This window comes from Hylobates moloch, unplaced genomic scaffold (genome assembly GCF_009828535.3).
Source record: "Hylobates moloch isolate HMO894 unplaced genomic scaffold, HMol_V3 SCAFFOLD_3, whole genome shotgun sequence".
NCBI classification, from domain to species: Eukaryota; Metazoa; Chordata; class Mammalia; order Primates; family Hylobatidae; genus Hylobates; species Hylobates moloch.
In genome coordinates this window covers 99,892,586-99,912,561 of record NW_026652278.1, presented here as the reverse complement: position 1 = coordinate 99,912,561, position 19,976 = coordinate 99,892,586, and the positions used below count along the sequence as shown (strand labels likewise).

Here is a 19,976-nt window from a genome sequence, read left to right as displayed (position 1 = left end):
GGTTGAGCTTGGCTTTTGCATGTCCACATACCCTACTTTGTACTCCCAGTAAAACCTTAATATTACCCCAGGTACTTATAGCTTACATTGCATAAAGAAAGAAGAAAGTAGGAAGAAAGGAAATCAGGAATTACATAGTTAACAAAGGCTGTGTAGTTAGCCACCCCCTCCCCATGTGGGGCCTGAATTACGTGATTGAGGGTGATCAGTCATTTAAATTAAGAAGCTACGATGTTTCATGTAGCTTTCTTGTAGAACAGCTACAGACTCTAAATATTTCATTTTTGAGAGAGGAAATTATCTCCAGGAAAAATGCCATGCATGACCAGGGTTAATGATATGGAACACACCCCACAAAGATGCTTTGCCTTTGGGTACCAGGACTTCAAATCCTACACAATGAAGGTAGGCAAATTTCTTCTTCCATCAGCCCCAGATGGAGAGTGCAACTTTATGGATAATATTTTATCCCCCTCCTTTCTCTCTCCTAACATACACATTTCCACCCTGTAGTCCACCCCACCCTACCCTGTCTCACTCTTTAATCCTATTTGTATGCAGGATTCTGTTATTTGCATTCCAGAGAAATTTTTTTCCTAACAAGTATAAAGTGAAGAAGCTGTTCTTTATGATGAAAGGATACAAATCTTTCACAACCTAGATGTTTCTAATACTCTTCAGTGAGGGTCTAAAGTGGGAAATGATTTAAATTAGTCTTCAGTGAATTTCTCCCCAGCTTTCTCAACCCAAAGGACAGAGCAGCAACTTAGCTGGTTCTCACAAGATCCAATGTTTGTTTGTTTCAGATCAAAAATGAAACCAAGAGAGAAAAGAAACAGTGCAGTTAGCAAGTTAGCAAAAAAAAAACAAAAAAAAAAACAAACCAGGGATTCTTAATCTTGAGGGTGTGTGAAAATACTGTTGGAAGAGGAGGCATTTCGATCTGCAGCCCTGCTGCACTGGGTTTCAGAGCTCTGCTGCTCTCTTTCTCCGGGTAACAGGAGACTTGAAGACATTGCCCAGAAGGTAGAGCTTCAAATCCTGTTCTAGGGCCTAGGAGCAGAGGTAGGGAACCCACTCCTGAGTTAATTTGCTGTATAACATATGGTATTTAAAAACTTTTACTAAAATCTCGTTCCTATGGTTTGTGGTCAATGTCCGGGCTAATTTGGGAATCGGGACCAACCAATTGATCCCACTGGTGAACAGAGAAACTCAAGAGCTCAAGGCAAGGCCTCATGTCCAGCAAAGTGTAACACCCTTGAAATCCCAAATCCTGGTGGGCACTCATGCTTCCCACTCAAGGATCCAGATGCTCATTTTTACATGGATACACTGTTGAGGCTTTTTCTGCCTGGAATGCCTTCCCCCTCCTCCTCACAGCCCATTTTTTTCTCCACACATCATTTCTGAGTCTATAATTCCTATAAAATTTTAATATCCAGCTTAAATGTTCATCTCTCCATAATTCCCTTGTCTGAACCCTTTTTGTCCTTGGTCCCAAAATAACTTGAAATGATTTTCTTCTATTTTCTTCTGTGGAAATTGTGGGTTTTTTCCCATTATGTAAGTGCCTTGACTCAAGGTGATTTATTACTTCAGCATCTATATAGTAGCTTTCTATGCTGTGTGTTCTTCTTCTATAAATGGGGGATGATAACAACAGGACCTGCCTTAGGGAGTTGCAGTGATGTTTAAATGAGTTAACAACATAAAAGGCAACAGAACCAGATACATAGTAAATGTCCAAAAATGTTAGCGATGATGATGATGTATATTGTTATAATAACCCCATATACCCTTGGTAAATATTTTGGAATGAAAGAATAGGTAAAAATAATTATCAATTACCCTGAAGCATGGGTGACTTGAACACCCAGGCCCAAGTTCCAGACTGCCCTGAAGATTGCTTTGTCATCACTGGGCTCAGCTAGAGTCTGGGTGTCTCTCTTGTTAGGTTCATGCAAGATCTCCAGGTCTTGCATGCTTATTAGATAAAACCCCACATAGGGTTAAACAGAAGACCCAAAGACAGGGAACTCTTCTCAGAAGGAAAGAAAATTGCCATTAGTTTTATCGCTGTGGTTTCTGCTGCTGTGGATGTTTTTAAAATTATCTAATTTTGAGAGCCTGAGAAATGACCAAGAGCCCCGCTGCCCAATTATAACACTGGTTGTGTAAACCCGGGAGACTTGGAGTCTCTTAAAATTTGCATAAAGAAGGGCTGATCATAATCACAATACATCACCACTGATGTGTTTTGTTTGCATGATATCGTTTGGTTCTGGTGATTTTTTCCTGCATTATTCTAGGTGACATGCTATCTCTCCATCAAAACAAGGAAGTGAAATCTTGGAGGGAATATAGTAATCTGCATTTCTCTTGTATCCATTTTTTCATAGGACTTCACGGACCACTGGATCTCATGCTTTGGTGAGAGCATCTCATGAGGACTTTGCTATCAAAGCAAATTTTAGAACCCATCCGCAGGCATTCAGACTCAGTGTCTTTGCCCCGAAATAGGCATTTTAAACAAGATCCTTAGGTTTTTCTAAGGCAGGCATCTTCTGGTCCTCGTATTTCAAAACATTGCTTTTTATGGACACATAGGAATACACAGATGCACGCATGCAGTTTAACTGGAAAAATATTAAGTTTTACTGTCATTTATACATTCATTACAACATATTTCATTCAACAAATATTACCAAAACTTAGGATGTGCAATAAAGATTCAGAGTAAAAAAGTCCCTCCCATCATGGAGCTTAAATCCTTAACTGGTTAGAAACAATTCATCAACAAATAAATGCACATCCACTTATACATGTGCATGCAGGTTTGTTTATTATATATGTAATATGACATCATATACACTAAAGGTTATATATGTGTAGTATGGCATTCTATATAGTATATACTATATAGACAATATATACATATACTATATATTATATTTACTATATATAGTATGTATAGTCTATATAGTATATGCTATATTACATGTTACATGTAGTGTATATACTATATTATATACTCCATATCACATGTAGTGTATATACTATATTAATACTATAACACAACAAATATAATACTGCTATATAGTATTATATTTATATATTATATATAGTATATTATATGTACTAGTATAGTACATTATTATATGATATATAGTATATTATGTTAATATAGTATATTATATATAATATGGTATAGAATACTATAATACTATATAGAATACTATATATACTATATAGAATACTATAATACTATATATTATAATGTAGTATGCTATATATACTATACTATATATATTATATATACTACTATATATAGTATATACAGTATATATGTTGTATGCATATTATATATACAACATATATAACATAGTACATATTATATAGAGTGTATATATACAGCATATATAATATGTATATATGTATAGCATATGTTGTTTATACTATATATAGTTATTTTTCTTGTATTAATACATTATATTAGACTTTACATAATGTCTGTATTTGTGTCTATATACATTTATAAATCCATATATAGGCATTATATAAATATAGTATGACATTATATATTCCATATATGAAGTATGACAGTTGATGATAATTTCTTTAAAGGAAAAAAAGCAAGTCATAGGAGATAGAGTGATCATTTAAGTAGAGTGACAAGGAGACCCTTCTGAAAAGAGGCGTTTGAGCAGAGATCTAAAAGAATGAGTGGACAGACGCCACAGCTGTTGCGAACAGAGCCCTGCAGGCAGTGGTAAAGCAGGTGTCATGCCCTGAGGGGGCACTTTCTTCAAGTGATGATGGAAATCAAGGAGGCCAGCCTGGTTGTGGTCACAGAAGCAAGAGGGAAAGGAATGGAGGTGAGTCAGAGAGGGGACAAGGACCAGCTCATGACAAGCCTTGCAGATGACAGAAAGGACTTTGGCATTACTCAGAGCAAGGCGGGAAGCCACAGACGGCCCTGAGCAAGGAAAACTGTGACAAGACATGTTGGAAAGGATCACTCAGGCTGCTGTGAGGACAGCACAGGCGAATGCCAAGAAGCTGATGGCAAGGCCCCAGTGCTCAGGAAAAGCCAAGCAAAAGCTGCAAGGCATCCTGGTCTCATCAGAAATAAGTCAAGGAGAGAAAATGCAATCCCCACGAAATGAGCTTCGGAAACACACATCAGAGGCTATTGAACTATTGATTAATGACATCAAAAGCAATTTTTAAAATTCAGCATAGTTTTTTTAATCCAAAAAACATATATCAACACTCCCCCATGCCAACATTCCCTTTGAGTGAGGCAGATTCCTCAGGATTCATGTGGCAGCCACACATGAGCACATGAATGGACAGAGTAGCCACCAGCTGGCTCTGCCTGACATTCAGCTTCTTCTGCATGAGGCTAGCTTTGTTTTGGCCAAGAAGTGTGCAATGGGACATAAAACCTGAGCAGAAATGTGTCCCAGAATCTTCTGTATTTCCTTCTCCTCTGTCTTCTGTCTTTGCCTTGCTTTCTTCTTTTTCCTCTCCTTATGCCTCTCTTTCTCTTCCTCCTCCTCAGAAAATCATTGTTTTGAAAAAAAAAAAAAAAAAGTGCACACTTTTTTGAGGAATCTAAGCAATGCAAAAGTACAAAAAAAGAGTTTTTTTTTTTTTTTTTTTTTTTTTTTTAGAAAGCTACCTCGTAAAAACAATCATCAATAGCACTGAGCAAACTGATAGGAGATTGTAAAAAGTTTGCGGCTGAAAACAAAACAAATGCATTACCTTGTGGTTCTGTAGGCCACAAGTCTGATGTGGGTCTCATTGGGTTTGGTAAAATCTAGGTGTCTGCAGGGCTATCTTCCTTTCTGGAGACTCTAGGGGTAAATAGGTTTCCTTGCATTTTCTAGCTTCTAGAAGCCTCCTTTATTCCTTGGGTTGTAGCCTCTTCTCAAAGCCAGGAATGGAGCATCTCTCTGACCTACTTCCACAGATCTATCTGTTTCTCTGAGCATACCCAAGGAAAGGTTCCCCCCTTAAGAGAACACCTTTGATTACATTGGGCACACACAGGTCATCCATGATCATCTTCCCATCCCAAGGTCCTTAACTTTAATCACCTCCACAAAGTCCCATTTGCCACGTAAAATAACATATGCACAGGTTCTGGGGATTAGCATATGGACATCTTGGGGGAGGTCATTATTCTGCCTACCAGATAGATAGACCAAATGCGTTCATAAAAATGCAATATACTATTCTTGTTATTTTAAAAAAGTGTTCAGTTTTACCTAAATCAACAGATTTCAGAATTATTGCAGAGACATCCTTCAGTCCTGCTGTGTGTGTTAAATGGAAGATGTAATTACAGAAAGCTAAGAGGCTTAGACAAAGGGTGAAAAATCTGCATAGCAATGAAACAAGATATTAAGCAAAACTTATGTAGTGTTAAAATAAGCATAATGGGATGTCCTTTTGTGAAATGTCAACTAATTTCTTTAAACAGATAATTCCTTTTTCTCTGGGCCTCATCATCTCCCCAACCACCACCACCAAAAAAAAAAAAAAAAAAGTGTAAGCTAATCTAGTTTTAGTTTTTAGCTTTTGAGTTTCCGAAGTTTAGGACCAATGGGAATGGAAAGGAGTCAAGACATATACAACATTGAGCAACAGCCAACTCCTCCTGCCCTTTAAGCTTCTCACTCCTTGCTGCCATGATGAGAGGAAGCCCTATCAGCCACGTGGCAAGATCCACTAGAAGAGAATCATAGGCCTTATCAGCCAAGCCCCAGTTGAGCTCCCAACCAGCATTTAGCCAGGCTAGTGAGGACACTTGGAAACTTCCAGACATCTCAATGCTCCAGCCAACATCACATGAAACAGAAGAGCTATGTGGTGGACCTACAAAATCGTAAGAAGAGATATATCACTAATGATTCATGCCATTGGGTTTGGGTGTAGTTTTTAAATGCAGCAAATAAATAAATAAAACTGTGTAAAGATGCTGGTGAAAACCAAGCCTTTGATGAATGCAGAGGAACAACCTAGGAGCTCAGGTCCGGCTTGGTAGATGATGGAGACTGCCTCACATCTGCTCACACCATGATAACTGTACAGGTCATCCAGGGAGGTTACTAGAAAACCAACATGGATTTTGTGGGGACACAAAAGACAATAACTGTGAAATTCAGCCTACAGACGTCTCTTCAAAAGGAAGCAGTAGATTGGGGGCACCATTGCCTCCAAGGCTGTGTGCATTGGCACCAAAGACAATTCCCTCTCTGACTGGCTTACCTTTTAAAATGACCTCTGATTGTTATGCATAAGCTTTTTGTTAATGCTATCATGGATAGTACCTGGAACCTCATGGATGTGACATTTTGGCCTTCTCTCCTGATGGTTCTGTAGCCTTTCTTAGACTTCTCCAGGGTTGAGCTTGAAGATCCCCCAGAGTGATGAGAAAGTCACATTTTTAAGTTCACTTATATTAACAGTTCAGCCACAGTTAGCTACTGAAGTTCAAATTTCTGTGACCACTTTGGAAAAAAACAAGATCCTAAGAGGGTGGCAGAGAGAAGATCCAACGCCTCTATCAAAGTAGCAAGGATGGCCAACTGGGCAAGTACAGAGGACATCACAAAGAACCTTGGAACAACAGGTTGTCTCACAAATGGCAGAAGATCAAGGAAGAATTAAACCCATCTGCACTGCCCATATGGTCTCTGAGTTCTCCACACATCTGTACCAGCCCCTCCTGCCGCGTGGAGTCCTGGCAGGCTGTGAGCTCTCCTCTCAAACAATTGGCTCTAATATCCTGCAGTGAAGTGGCACCAACTCCCTCAGGCCTCCAGCCTCTCGCAAGGCCTCCAGCACTGCCTGTCCCTGTGAGTCCCTTAATCTCTTGTTGCAGAATGTGGCCTTTCAGCCCATGATACAAATTCTTGACAAGAGCAATACTTTAGGTGGCTTTGAATTTTCCTCACTCAGGAATTTAACTCTTTTTTGAATGTAATCTTAGACAAAGTCATTTACTGCTGAGAACCACAGGACACAATGGGACCAGGTGTAGGAATGGTGACTTTCCACAGGGCTCATTGAGGAAGCACCTGCCAGCTCAGATGATCAGAGGCAGCTTCTGCTTTATCTCTGAAGGACCATGGGGTTAAGGCTCTCAGCATTCACCTTCAAAAGAGCCACATTGTGCCTGATAGGTGTGGATCTATCTTCAAAAGAGAGAACTGTGGTTTTCAGGGGAGAAAGCTACAAGATTTGTAGCTTGCCATGCTAACGTGCAGAATCTGGCTTCCCAGAGCATCCTTGTCTCATCTCAGCCTTAATATCCTTGGACCCTTTCCACTACAACCCTAGAGTAGATCCTGGGAATATTCCCAGGACGATGTGGCTCCGTATTCGATCACAGCCTACTTCCAGAGAGTTCTGGGGGCTGAGGGGGTTGTGGAGTGAGTAAGGTCAGATCCCCTCAGCACTTTGCTCACCAGCACAGCTCAGCTTTCGGGAAGGGACATGGTCCTGTCCCTGAACAAGGCAAAGCCGTAACCATTAGGTGAATGACCACATATAGATGAAAACTATTAAGGTTTTATGCAGCTAAAAATCTGACCCAGGACCTGTGTAAAAAGGAAAAACTGTTTCAACGCTGGCTTTTTTTTTTTTCTGCTAGAGTTTACTGCCTTGTAAAATGGCATTTTCCCTGGGTAACAGTTGAATTGGAGTCACTTGTAGGAAATTTAAATTCTAATTGTGATAATTAGGTTGTAAAATAAGCATAGCAACATTAACTTATCCATTATATTTTGTTTTCAATTTTTAAATGGTTACAAAATTAGCCTTAAAAAACTGCTATTTTCCATTCTGGGGATACATGTGCCGGTTTGTTATCTCGGTATATTGCATGTTGCTGAGGTTTGGGGTGTGGGTGATCCTGTCACCTAGGAAGTGAGCATAATACTCGATAGTTTTTCTTTCTTTGTTTGTTGTTTTTGTTTTGTTTTTTGATGGAGTCTTGCTCTAGTCGCCCAGGCTGGAGTGCAGTGGCACAATCTCAGCTCACTGCAACCTCTGCCTCCTGGGTTCAAGCTATTCTCCTGCCTCAGCCTCCCGAATAGCTTGGATTACAGAAGCCCGCCACCATGCCCAGCTAATTTTTAATTTTTTAGTAGAGACAGGGTTTCATCATGTTGGCCAGGCTGGTCTCAAAGTCCTGACTTCAGGTGATCCACTCGCCTTGGCCTCCCAAATTTCTGGGATTACAGGCATGAGACACCACACCTGGCCAATAGTTTTTCAATGCTTGCCTCCGTCCTTCCTTCCCCCATTTTGGAGTCCCCAGTGTCTATTGTTGCCATCTTTATGTTCATGTGTATCCAATAGTTAGCTCCCACCTAAAAATGAGAACATGCAGTATTTGGGTTTCTGTTACTGCATTAATTCACTTAGGATAATGGCCGCCACTGCATCCACATTGTGGCAAAGGACATGATTTTGTTATTTTTTGTGGCTGTGTAGTATTCCATGGTGTATTTGAATCACACTTTCTTTATCCAGTCCACTGCTGATGGGCACTTGGGTTGATTCCATGTCTTTGTAAAAATAGACTTTTTTTTTTTTTTTTCTAAAAAGAGGCAACATTGGTGGGCAATTCTCAGTGAAATTGTGAAATAAATGGACACTGTATTGACGCTGACCAAAAGTAAAATCTAGTGATGGGATGTGCTAGATGCAGGAGTCCTGGGGGAAGACAGAAGGGCCCGAGGACATGAGGAGAGTGGAGTGGTATGCAGCGAATTCTCTTGTGCTGGAGGACAGGGAGCAACCCTCTTGCCGACCTGACCTGGAAGTCTCGGGAATTTTCCATCCCCAGGTCCCCAGGCAATACCGGGAGGCCTGTGAAAACTTTCAGGTTGGAGCAGAGGGCAGGGCCAGCCACACCTGGGGTGGGTTACGAGAGGAAAGAGGAAGGGGGAAAGGCGAGCCCAGCCATCGTAATGATGCAGGTGCCTCCAGCCAGATTCTGGTTCTCGCAGGCAGCCGGTCTCAGCCTAGCTGACGTTGACCCAGAATCCCACGCTCTCGGCTTCCACCCAGCCACTGTTAGGCACGAACAGGGCACCCGAAAGCTCTGCATGTCTCTGAAAAGAACCCCGTTCCCTACCCCCAGCCCTGAAGCTTCGCAAGCACTGACCGTGTTGAGGCCATCGGAGGCATCGCCTTGTGCCCTTTCTCCCATGTGACTCCGTATCCACAGGAAGGCCTAGACTCCATGTCACCCCAACATGTGAGGCCCCTCTGCCACCCCGACCCCCCCTCCCATCACCCTCGACTTTTGAAACGCTGCCAACACACCCTTTGGGATCACGGTCAGTTTTAGGTGAAATCCCTGTATCCTCAGCCACCTCTCTGATTGGTCCCTTTACTGTTTTGCTGCTCTGAGGCCACTGCCTCTTATGGCCCCTCAAAGGGGCAGCTGTTTCCTCTCCACATCCCGCATTGGTTTTGGATGTGCCCCTAATAGTGACTAAAGACCATGTTTCCTCTCCCCTGTACAGTCCTCACATTCTCAGAATACCACCCACCACCCCTCCTTGCTACGTCCCTTTATGCATCACTGAGTTGAGCTCCTCTCATCTCTCAATAAGTTTAGCACCTCTTCCTTGACACAGTCTGTTTAATGCCATCCTCATAAGACTCCTTGGTGAGTCAGTAACCATAAATGCCCCCTCCAATCCCTTGGCCTCCCTTCCCTACCTTCGTCTCCTCCAGTAACCAGTTCTTCACCTCCTGCAGCCTCTCCTTCCACCATGCTCTGCACTGTGTCCAGGGCCACCGCCCCTCCATGATCCCGATTGCAAACTCTCTACCCTCTCACCATCTCTTCCTTTGTTCCAACACTCTTAGTTGACTATCCCAAATTCAAGATTTCTTTGACACTCTTGACTTGTTTTCCACTTGGCTTCAAGGGCCCTGCACCCTTGGGTAGAATTTGGACAGATCTAGATACCTGGGGAAAGTTTTAATATTGTGTATGTGGAAAGGTCGGTGGGAAAGTGGGTGTGATTGGAGAGAGTGAAGATGGAGAAAAGAGCTCACAGAAAGGGTCAGAGAAACATGTGCTCAGCTTGCCATGAGACTGAGGTCAGCCTGCTGAAATTAAAAGAAAACAATCTGATAAGCTTGAAAAAGTCCAGTGTAATCAGATTAAATGTAGGGACCTGTGCAAGATCCAATTCAACAATAAAGCATTCCCTATTCTAGTATCTGGGGCATTTTTTATCCACTCAACCTCTTTCATTTATTAATCATCTAATGTGTTTCAGATGCTGTGCTGGGGTCTGGCAAAGCCAGGCGAGAAGTGGTTCCTGCTATCAAGCTGACTAACATCTATCAGAAAGAACAGATCATGGTAATTTACATGATCACAGAGTTATATGTGGGGTCGTGAAATAAACGTGATCATCTAAATCAGATGGGGAGGTTAGGAACGTGTCCTGAAGAGATGCTCTGGTTGAGTTCTGGGGGAAAATAGGAGTGTAGTGGACAGACCAGACTCAGAATGCTGGCCTCTAAGACAAGCTTCCTCTCACCCATGGCCCTGCTGACATGAAGATTGCATTGCAGCACCCAAGCCCCCAGCCCATCCCCAATTCATAGCAGCCACAGGAGGGCAGCACCCATCACTAAAGCCTGGTTCTGAAAACAGACAAGCCGACTGCATGGTGGTTCCAAAGAGTTTAAATAAATCAACAGAGAGAGATTGAGCACCCATCACAAAAGCCTGGTTCAGAAAATGAACAAGACTACTGTATGGTGGTTCCAAAGAGTTTAAATAAATCAACAGAGAGAAATTTAGTCAATGGAGGGGTCAGAAGCTCGGAAGTGCTATGAGATAGAGGCTGGGCAGTAGTGAGCCATGACTCTGAAGAGCTACCGTGGTGATGAAACAGAAATGCAACGGTGGACGGAGCCAGTAGGAAGAGAAAAGGGAATGGAGAGGCCATACAGAGGGAATCAGGGATGCCACCAGGGAGGTCCTGGGCCCAGGGGAGACATGGAAGGGAGGAGGACCTGGTGTGGTCACTACACCTTTTAATGCCAGCTTCAGTCCCCAAGTGACATCCCTCTCTCTCTCTCTCTCTCACACAAACACACACACTCACACACATTTTTCTAAGTCATAAAACAACCCAGAAAATATACTTCCAAGTATATAACCAAAGAAAAATTTCACATATGTGTACAAGGAAACAAGTATGATGATGTTCATTGGAAAAAATGTAAATATTCAGCAGAGAAATCAATAATTAATTGTGATATACGTATGTGTTGGGCTACAATTTAGAAGTAGAGTGAACCAGTATTCTAGATAGAAGGACAGACATATAAATATGTGACATATATACACACAGACACATCATATATACTTTTTAATACACATATACATGGACAAGGATAAATCTTAAATTAAAATGATAAAATTTAAAATGACATTTAATATATACATAATACCATTTATATACATTGAAAACAATAGTATGTGTTGCTTGTTCTGGATACAAAAATTACAGACATGAAACTGTTACAAAAATTAAAGTTTACAATATAGTAGTTGCTTCAAAAGATAATGGAATAACTTTGATGAGACAAATTAGTTGTTCACTTCAAAAAGTTTATGTTTTATTTAATAAGAATTAAATCAAATGTGACCAACAAAATTGTGAATTCTTGTATACTTAATGTTTTTCTTTTTCGTTTCTATTTTTTTATAGACATGGTATCCTGCTATGTTGATGAGGCTGGTCTCAAACTCCTGGACCCAAGAGACTTTCCTGGGCCTCCCAAAGTGCTGGGATTACAGAGGTGAGCCACTGTGCCTGGCCAATGTGTTTTAAATATTAAGAACAAATGAACAGAGAGAAGGTGAGCAGAAAGGAGGCAAAAAGAAAGTGCAGTTGTCTGGACAACAAAATCAGAAACAAAAGCACGAATATGGAGAGGGAGGGCTGAAATATAACTGATAACAAAAAGAATTAATATGTGTTGGTGAATGTCTGAGGGTGGGACTCAGTGAGAAGGAGATGTGCACTTTGGCTCTGGGCTTTCTGGCTGGTACTGATGTTGAGAACATGGAATACAGAACAGGGAGCGGGTTAGGGGAGGAAGGTGATGAACGTGACTTTGGAAGTGCTGAGTGTGAAGGTCCCATGTTTCATTCAAGTGGGTGATGTGTCATGGGTACATTGATGCTAGGGACAGAAATAGGAACCATTTGCATCAAAGTTGCAGTTGAAGCCATGTAACATGGGGGACCCAGGGAAAGTACACAGAGTGACAAGAACAGATAGTAAAGGATGGAGCCTTGTGCTATGAATGGACTGAAGATTGCCAGAAAATGAGCTTGTGAGGTGGGTGGTAAGAAATAGTGCTCGTGCCATAAAAGAATGGAAGTACAGAGGCCCAGGAAAGCAAGTACATTAGGGCATAAAACTTATAACAAAAGTCAGAAAGAAATATGAATACATATTTATTGGATTTGGAGGTGCTGAGGAGCCACAGGATCCCCCCACTCTGGTCACTCAGCCATTGGCCTCTGTGCCCCCCTTCTTTGTGTGACTCCATGAAAGCATGCAGTTCAAAGGCCCAGGAATGAAGGGGTTAAGCAGATGACTTCTCTTTATGTGTCCAGTCTTTCCTTTCTTCATTCCGGGACATTTTTCATGAGCGTTCCTTCCCTTACTTGTTGATGTTATTTTAAACATCTTCTTTAAGTAGTGATATAGTCTGGATCTGTGTCCCCACCGAATCTCATGTCGAATTATAATCCCTAATGTTGGAGGTGGGGCCTGATGGGAGGTGATTGGATGATGGGGGCGGTTTCTCCTGAATAGTTTAACACCATCATCCTTGGTACTGTCGTGGCAATAGTGAATGTGTTCTCGTGAGATCTGGTTGTTTAAAAGTGTGTAGCATCTCCCCCTGGCCCCTCTGTCTTTCTCCTGCTCCTGCTGTTTTTGACACTTCTCTCCTCCTTTACCTTCCGCCATGATTATAAGTTCCCTGAGACTTCTCCAGAAGCTGATGCTTCCTGTACAGCCTGCAGAACCACGAGACCATTAAAACTCTTTTCTTTATAGATTACCCAGTCTCAGGAATTTCTTTATAGCAATATGAGAATGGCCTAACACAAGTAGGAAGGTATTATGGGTTGGATTCTTCTCCCTTTAAAATGCTTATCTGGAAGTCCTAATCTCTAGAGCCTCAGAATGTGACTGTATTTGGAGAGAGGGTGTTTAAAAAGGTCATTATGCTCAAACAAGGCCTTTAAAGTGGGCCCTAATCCAGGACGACTGGTGTCCTCTTAAGAGAAAGAGACACCAGGCTTGTGCGTGTGCAGAGGAAAGGCCGTGTGAGGACACAGGGAGAAGGCAGCCATCTGCAAGCCAAGGAGAGAGGCCTCAGGAGAAATCAAACCTGCCAAAACCTTGATCTTGAACTTCTAGCCTCCAGAGCTGTGAGAAAATACATTTCTGTTGTTTAAACCACCCAGTCTGTGCTGTCTTGTAATCGGAGTCCTAGCAAACCAATGTAGGAAGGATGTGGAGGTTCTGCTAGTAGCCATGTCTGCCTGGCTGTGTCTGTTATGAATGTGCTTGTGTGTCCTGGAGGGAGGAATGTGTGCACAAGCTGAGACTGCAAATCCGGTCACACTCTCAAAACCAAAGGGGACAGAAGTAGGAGATGAAGTCGGGAAGATTAAACTCAAGGATCAGTTCATGTAGATCATTTTAAGGATATCTCTGTTGAAACGTTTTTAAAAGTTACAGTGTCTTGGCGTGATAAGGCCACTGGAAAAACAGGAAACATGAATACAAAAACTAATTGAGTTCATTTTAACAACATCCATCCTCTTGCCCCTGCAGAAAGTTGAACAAAAGGCAAATGACACAAACCTGAAATGCTAGGCAGAGGAGTTTTGATGATGTGATACACGAGACAGTCCAGGTGTCTCAGCATGAATAACTGAAGAGCGGGTGTTATTTGAGGAGGATCAAGAAAGGTTGGGAAGGAGGTGGGGGAAAAGAACATTCCCAATCTCAGCTTACTGTCATGCCTTCCTGCCTCCTACCTCCTGTCACATCAGTCCTTCCTGTAAATGCTGGCAGAGGAGCCCCTGGCCCTAGTGCCACGTTCTAGAAGATGCTCTCGGCCCTTCTCCAGCCAGGCTGGTCACCACTAGGTGATGATTCCAAGGGGCCAAAGGGCCATGTCCCCCAGAATCCATGCACCTCCTTCTAGACCACACCCTCCAGTACCTGGGACCCTGGAATGATCTACTCCTATAGTCCCAAGTCCACTTCCAGCATACCTGCCTGCCTCTTTCCAGGGTCCACCTTCTGGAGGGCCAATCAGGCTTCTGGGGTGTGCTCCCCAAGCTGAGGGGCTGGAGGGCTGCAGTAGAACTTGAATGTGAAGCTAGGATGTCCACCCATCCTGAGTCACCTCTCCAAGCAGGAGGGAGCCAGGAGTGAGAAGAGAAGGGGCAGGGGCACAGGCTGGGGAAGTGGAGGCTGGTTCTCCTTGTGAAGTGATATTCTGGTACTTCACACGGAGGAACCCAAGTTCTGAGTTCAAACTTTATATTCCATGTCCTTAGGAAGCACTGTTTGCCAAGGTAGGCGGACAAAACATATTCTATGTAACAGTATGGAGCTCAATTTATAACTTTATATGTTGGACATATGGTATGGGGCTTCCATTTATTTGTGCATTTTTTTTTTTTTTTTTTAGATGAAGTCTTGCTCTTGTTGCCCAGGCTGGAGTGCAGTGGCGTGATCTCGGCTCACCACAATCTCCACCTCGCGGGTTCAAGTGATTCTCCTGCCTCAGCCTCCCGAGTAGCTGGGATTACAGGTGTGTGCCATCATGCCAAGCTAATTTTTGCATTTTTAGTCGAGACAGGGTTTCACCATGTTGGCCAGGCTGGTCTCAAACTCCTGATCTCAGGTGATCCGCCTGCCTCGGCCTCCCAAAGTGCTGGGGTTACAGGCCTGAGCCACCGTGCCCGGCCCATTTGCGCAATGTTGAGGGCAGCATGCTCTCCATCCAGGCTTCTCTCCTCAGCCACTGACTCCAAAACCAAGACACTGTTAGGGTCGATCTTAATGATTCATTTTCCCTTGATTTTATTTAATGGTGTCTAAATTTGTCATTTCCTCCTTAAAGCACCAAATGGTAATATTTTCATTTAAATGTTTCAGAATAAACATTGGTATTTGTGACATGTGCCTTTTGTTTACATGTCTGAGAAGGAAAAATGATGGATGTCTTTTTGGTATTAACTCAATGATTTCTCATTTGTGTTCTGCTTTTCTATTTTTCCAATATTCTATCAAGCTATACTGTAACATCATTTTTCTTCTGATCTTAATACCACAATGATCGTATTTAAATAGAGACATCTAAGTTTCAATTAATTCAGAGGCATTAGGACAGGCAATACACAGTATTCTCGCTCTCAGGTTTGCAGTTGTATGTGCAGTAACTGAGTTTGGTCAGCAGATGGCAGTGAACATCTTTTCAGAAAGAAAAATAATTATTTAGGTTGCGTTAAAAATAAAGAGCCAGAGACAGAAAACACAGGACCTGTGAAGAAGCAGACGTGCTACAAAACACTGCCTTTCTTGCAGGAAAGGGCAATGCACACTTTTTTCTTTTTCTTTCTTTGCCACGTCTCACTATCGCCCAGGCTGGAGTGCAGTAGAGGATCTTGGCTCACTGCAGCCTCTGACTTCTGGGTTCAAGCGAGTCTCGTGCCTCAGCCACCCGAGTAGCTGGGATTACAGGCGCGCGCCACCACGCCAGGCTAATTTTTTGTATTTTTAGTAGAGACAGGGTTTCACCAATGTTGGCCAGGCTGGTCTCGAACTCCTGACCTCAGGTGATCCACCCGCCCCGGCCTCCCAAAGTGCTTGGACTACAGGCATGAGCCACGGCGCCCGGCCCAGTGCACATTTTTTATGGGATCCATACATAGCAAGTCCTTGCTTCATGCACCTCTTTCTACCCAACCCTGCTTACTTATTCAAGAGAAATTGTGTGCATGAGATGTTAAATTAATGGCACACTCAGATTGGGGAATTCTGAGACAGGGAGAGTGAAGCTGGGGTGACCTGGAGTGCAGAAGGCTGGCCCTGCCTCGCAGTCCCCAGGGAGGGCCGGGCTGCTGAGCGGCACGATCTGCCCCTCCAGATGCCCGGCTCTGACCCGCTTCCTGCCTCAGCTCCTTGGCTGGGCCTCCCTGCTGCCCTGTTTGCTTGGGGCATCCCAGGCTGGCTCCAGGCTCCAGAACCCAACCGGGGCCTCCTGCCCGAGCAGCCCCACGTGGCCTGCGAGGAAGACAGCTTGTTTAACCCGTGCAGCCTCATCTCCCGGCTGATCGGCGGTTACCATGGCAACCCCCAAGGCTCCTCAGGCATTCTCACTGACTGACCAGGCTTGGAAAAACCATTCTGGAATGGACGGAGGTGTATTTGGGGGGACATTTTAATGAAAGAGCAGCTTGACCTAGTTTTAATGCAGCACCATGAAATGGCAGGGACTTGAGGTGTGACTGAATAGAAAGGGATAGCTGCTGCCAGGAAATGGGAAGGTCTCCCAGGCTGAAGAGAGGTAGAGCGAGGGAGGGCCTCGACCTTTGCTATTTCCTCATCTTCCAGCAAGAAGAGTTCAATCCCCAGCCTCGCCAACATGATGAAACTCTGTCTCTACTAAAAATAAAAAAATTAGCCAGGTGTGGTGGCGGGCACCTATAATCCCAGCTACTCAGGAGGCTGAGGCATGAGAATTGCTTGAATCCAGGAGCGGGAGGCTGCAGAGAGCCAAGATTGCGCCAGACAGAGTGAGACTCTGTCAAAAAAAAAAAAAAGAAGAAGAAAAGAAAAAGAAAGAAAGAAAGAAAGAGCTCAACCCTCAAATTAGTGGGGCAGTTCTCCAACGTGGGAAACTATGGGCTCCATAGAGTGCAAAGGCCTTGCTTTATGCACCCCTTTCTACTCAACACAGCTTACTCAGGGAAATGTCAAAAAAAAATGCAGAAATAGAGAATAATTCTGTGTGGTTTTTTTTTTTTAAGAGACAGGGTCTCACTATGTTGTCCAGGCTGGTCTCGAATTCCCAGCCTCAACCATCCCGTCTCAGCCTCTTGAGTTTATGTTTTAATAAAGATATAAATGTAAGATTATTGTAATTCTGTAAAAAAAAAGGAAAACAAAACCAAAAAAATGCCTTCTTATTAGAAAACATGGGGGAAGCATTTCTGACAATCTACAGCTAACATTTAGCTGTCCTGTTCATATTAAGTTTTCCAATTTCCAAAGGCTACTGTAGCAGGTAGTCTCTAAAAGACCCCCCAGGGACACCACCTCCGAGGATCCCTGCCCTTGTTATCCTTCCCCTTCAGTATGGCCTGGACTTAACGATTTGCTTCTAATGATTGGAATACACAGGAAATGATGCCGTATCATCCCATGTCACAAAGGGGTTCTGTCTTGGGTACTGTCTAACTTTTTGTCACTGCAATCTCAAACTGCCATGTCAGGACAGGCAGACAGCCTTGGGAGAGGCCCACGTGGTGAGGAACTGAGACCTGCCAGCAGCCAGGACAGAGGGTCAGGAAGTGGCCATTCCAGACCCACTGGAGCCTGGAGATGACCACAGCCTCAGCCGGCAGCCTCACTGTAACCTCACCAGGGACCCAGAGCCAGAGGACACAGTTGGGCTTGGCCTAGAGTTCTGTTCCACAGAAGCTGTCAGAAAACAAGTGTTTGTTTTTTCAAGCCACCGTGTTTTGGGGAATTTTATTACACAGCAGTAGTTAATGCATAGAGCCATTTGTTTTTTCTCTTGCTTCCATAGTTCAAGCTGTTGTTATGAATGTGTCATAACCATTGGGTTATATTTGGTTCCAGGCTTCATCATTTATAGCTGTAAGTGATGTAAGGTAAGTTACTTGGCCTCTTTGAGCCTCAGTTTTCTCATCGGTAGAAAAAATTTTTTTTGTTGTTTTATTTTTTTGAGGCAGAGTCTTGCTCTGTCCCCAGGCTGGAATGCAGTGGCACCATCTCGGCTCACTGCGAGCTCCACCTCCCAGGTTCATGCTGTTCTCCTGCCTCAGCCTCCCAAGTAGCTGGGACTGCAGGCGCCCGCCACTACGCCCGGCTAATTTTGTTTTTTTATTTTTAGTAGAGACAGGGTTTCACCATGTTAGCCAGGATGGTCTCGATCTACTGACCTCGTGATCCACCCACCTCAGCCTCCCAAAAATGTGTATTTTTTAAGGATTAGATGAGGCCCATGTAGTGGCTCACACCTGTAATCCCAACACTTAGGGAGGCTGAGGTGAGCGGATCACTTGAGGTCAGGAGTTCGAGATGAGCCAGGACAACGTGGTGAAATCCCATCTCTACCAAAAAATACAAAAATTAGCCAGGCCTGGTGGTCCCAGCTACTTGGGAGGCTGAGGTGGGAGAATTGCTTGAACCCGAGAGGCGAAGGCTGCAGTGAGCTGAGCTTATGCCACTGCACTCCAGTTTGGGCAACAGTGTGAGACCCTGTCTCAAAAAACAAAACAAAACAAAAAAAGATTAGATGAGTAGATACTTGTAAAGGTCTTAGAACAACCTCGCTCCTAGAAAAATGCTTAGTAAATTAGCTATTCTATTATTGAATGCAAATAATTCACATTTCTATACAACTATTTTCTCTATATCTATAATTTGCCTTTAGTGACTGATGTCTCCCTCCAGATCAACAAAAACTAGTAATGAAATGGGAGATGTCGTCTGAATTAAAACTGTGCAAATGTAACCTAAGTGGCTTGCAGAGGTACTGCAATCCCCACATTCTAAAGACGTGCTAGTTGGTTAATCCTTACAGCCTGTGGCTCCCACTTGCTTTCACTCCATATCCATTCCATACATATTTGCCTTGTCTACTCTTAAAAAATATGCGCTGTCCATGAAACATCTACCTGATACTTATACATCCTCCTTGCCATCAAGGTTTGCTCTCCTCTGGACACAGGCTGTGGGGCTCAAACCTAACTGAAAGTTTAAGGCAGAATTCACAGCGTTAGAGGAGATGCATGGGGCCCCTTCCCAGATGCCAGTCTTCCACTGTCAAGATTGACTTTTAAAAATAAACGCGACATCTGTATCTGTTCTCTCTTGGTGTCATCACAATGTGCCTCCATGATAGAGAAAATTCGTGGACTTAATGAAGTGCGTTCCCTCCTGATACAGTTTGACTGTGCTCTCCAAATCTCATGTTGAATTGTAATCCCCAGTGTTGGAGGTGGGGCCTGGCAGGAGGTGATTGGATCACGGGGCCAGATCCCTCATGGCTTGTTGCTGCCCTCAAGATAGTGTGTTCTTGGGAGATCTGGTTGTTTAAAAGTCTGGGACCTCCCCCTTCTTTCTTGTTCCTGCTTTCACCATGTGACGTTCCTACTACTCCTATGCCTTCCTCCTTGATTGTAAACTTCCTGAGGCCTCTTCAGAAATGGATGTTGGTGCTATGCTTCCTGTACACACAGTAGAAGTGTGAGCCAATTAAAAATTAAACCCCCTTTCTTATAAATTACTCAGTCTCAGGTATTTTTTTTTTTTTTTTGAGATGGAGTCTCGCTCTGTCACCAGCAGGCTGAAGTACAGTGGTGCAACCTTGGCTTACTGCAACATCTACCTCCTGGTTCAAGCGATTCTCCTGCCTCAGCCTCCTGAATAGCTGGGACCGTAGGCACATGCCACCACACCAAGCTAATTTTTGTATTTTTAGTAAAGACAGGGTTTCACCATGTTGGCCAGGATGGTCTGAATCTCTTGACCTCGTGATCCACCCGCCTCAGCCTCCCAAAATGCTGGGATTACAGGCAGGAGCCACTGTGCCCGGCCTCAGGTATTTCTTTATAGCAATGC

At 43.4% G+C, this 19,976-nt stretch overlaps 1 long non-coding RNA gene across 1 annotated transcript in view; it reads left to right on the top strand.

Moving 5' to 3' along the window:
• The window catches only part of LOC116479713 (uncharacterized), an 81,225-nt gene that overhangs the window by 33,492 nt on the left and 27,757 nt on the right, over positions 1–19,976 (top strand). Inside the window, exon 3 of the long non-coding RNA XR_009212598.1 lies at positions 10,323–10,408. This is a non-coding gene — a long non-coding RNA (uncharacterized LOC116479713). The remainder of the gene's footprint in view (positions 1–10,322; positions 10,409–19,976) is intronic.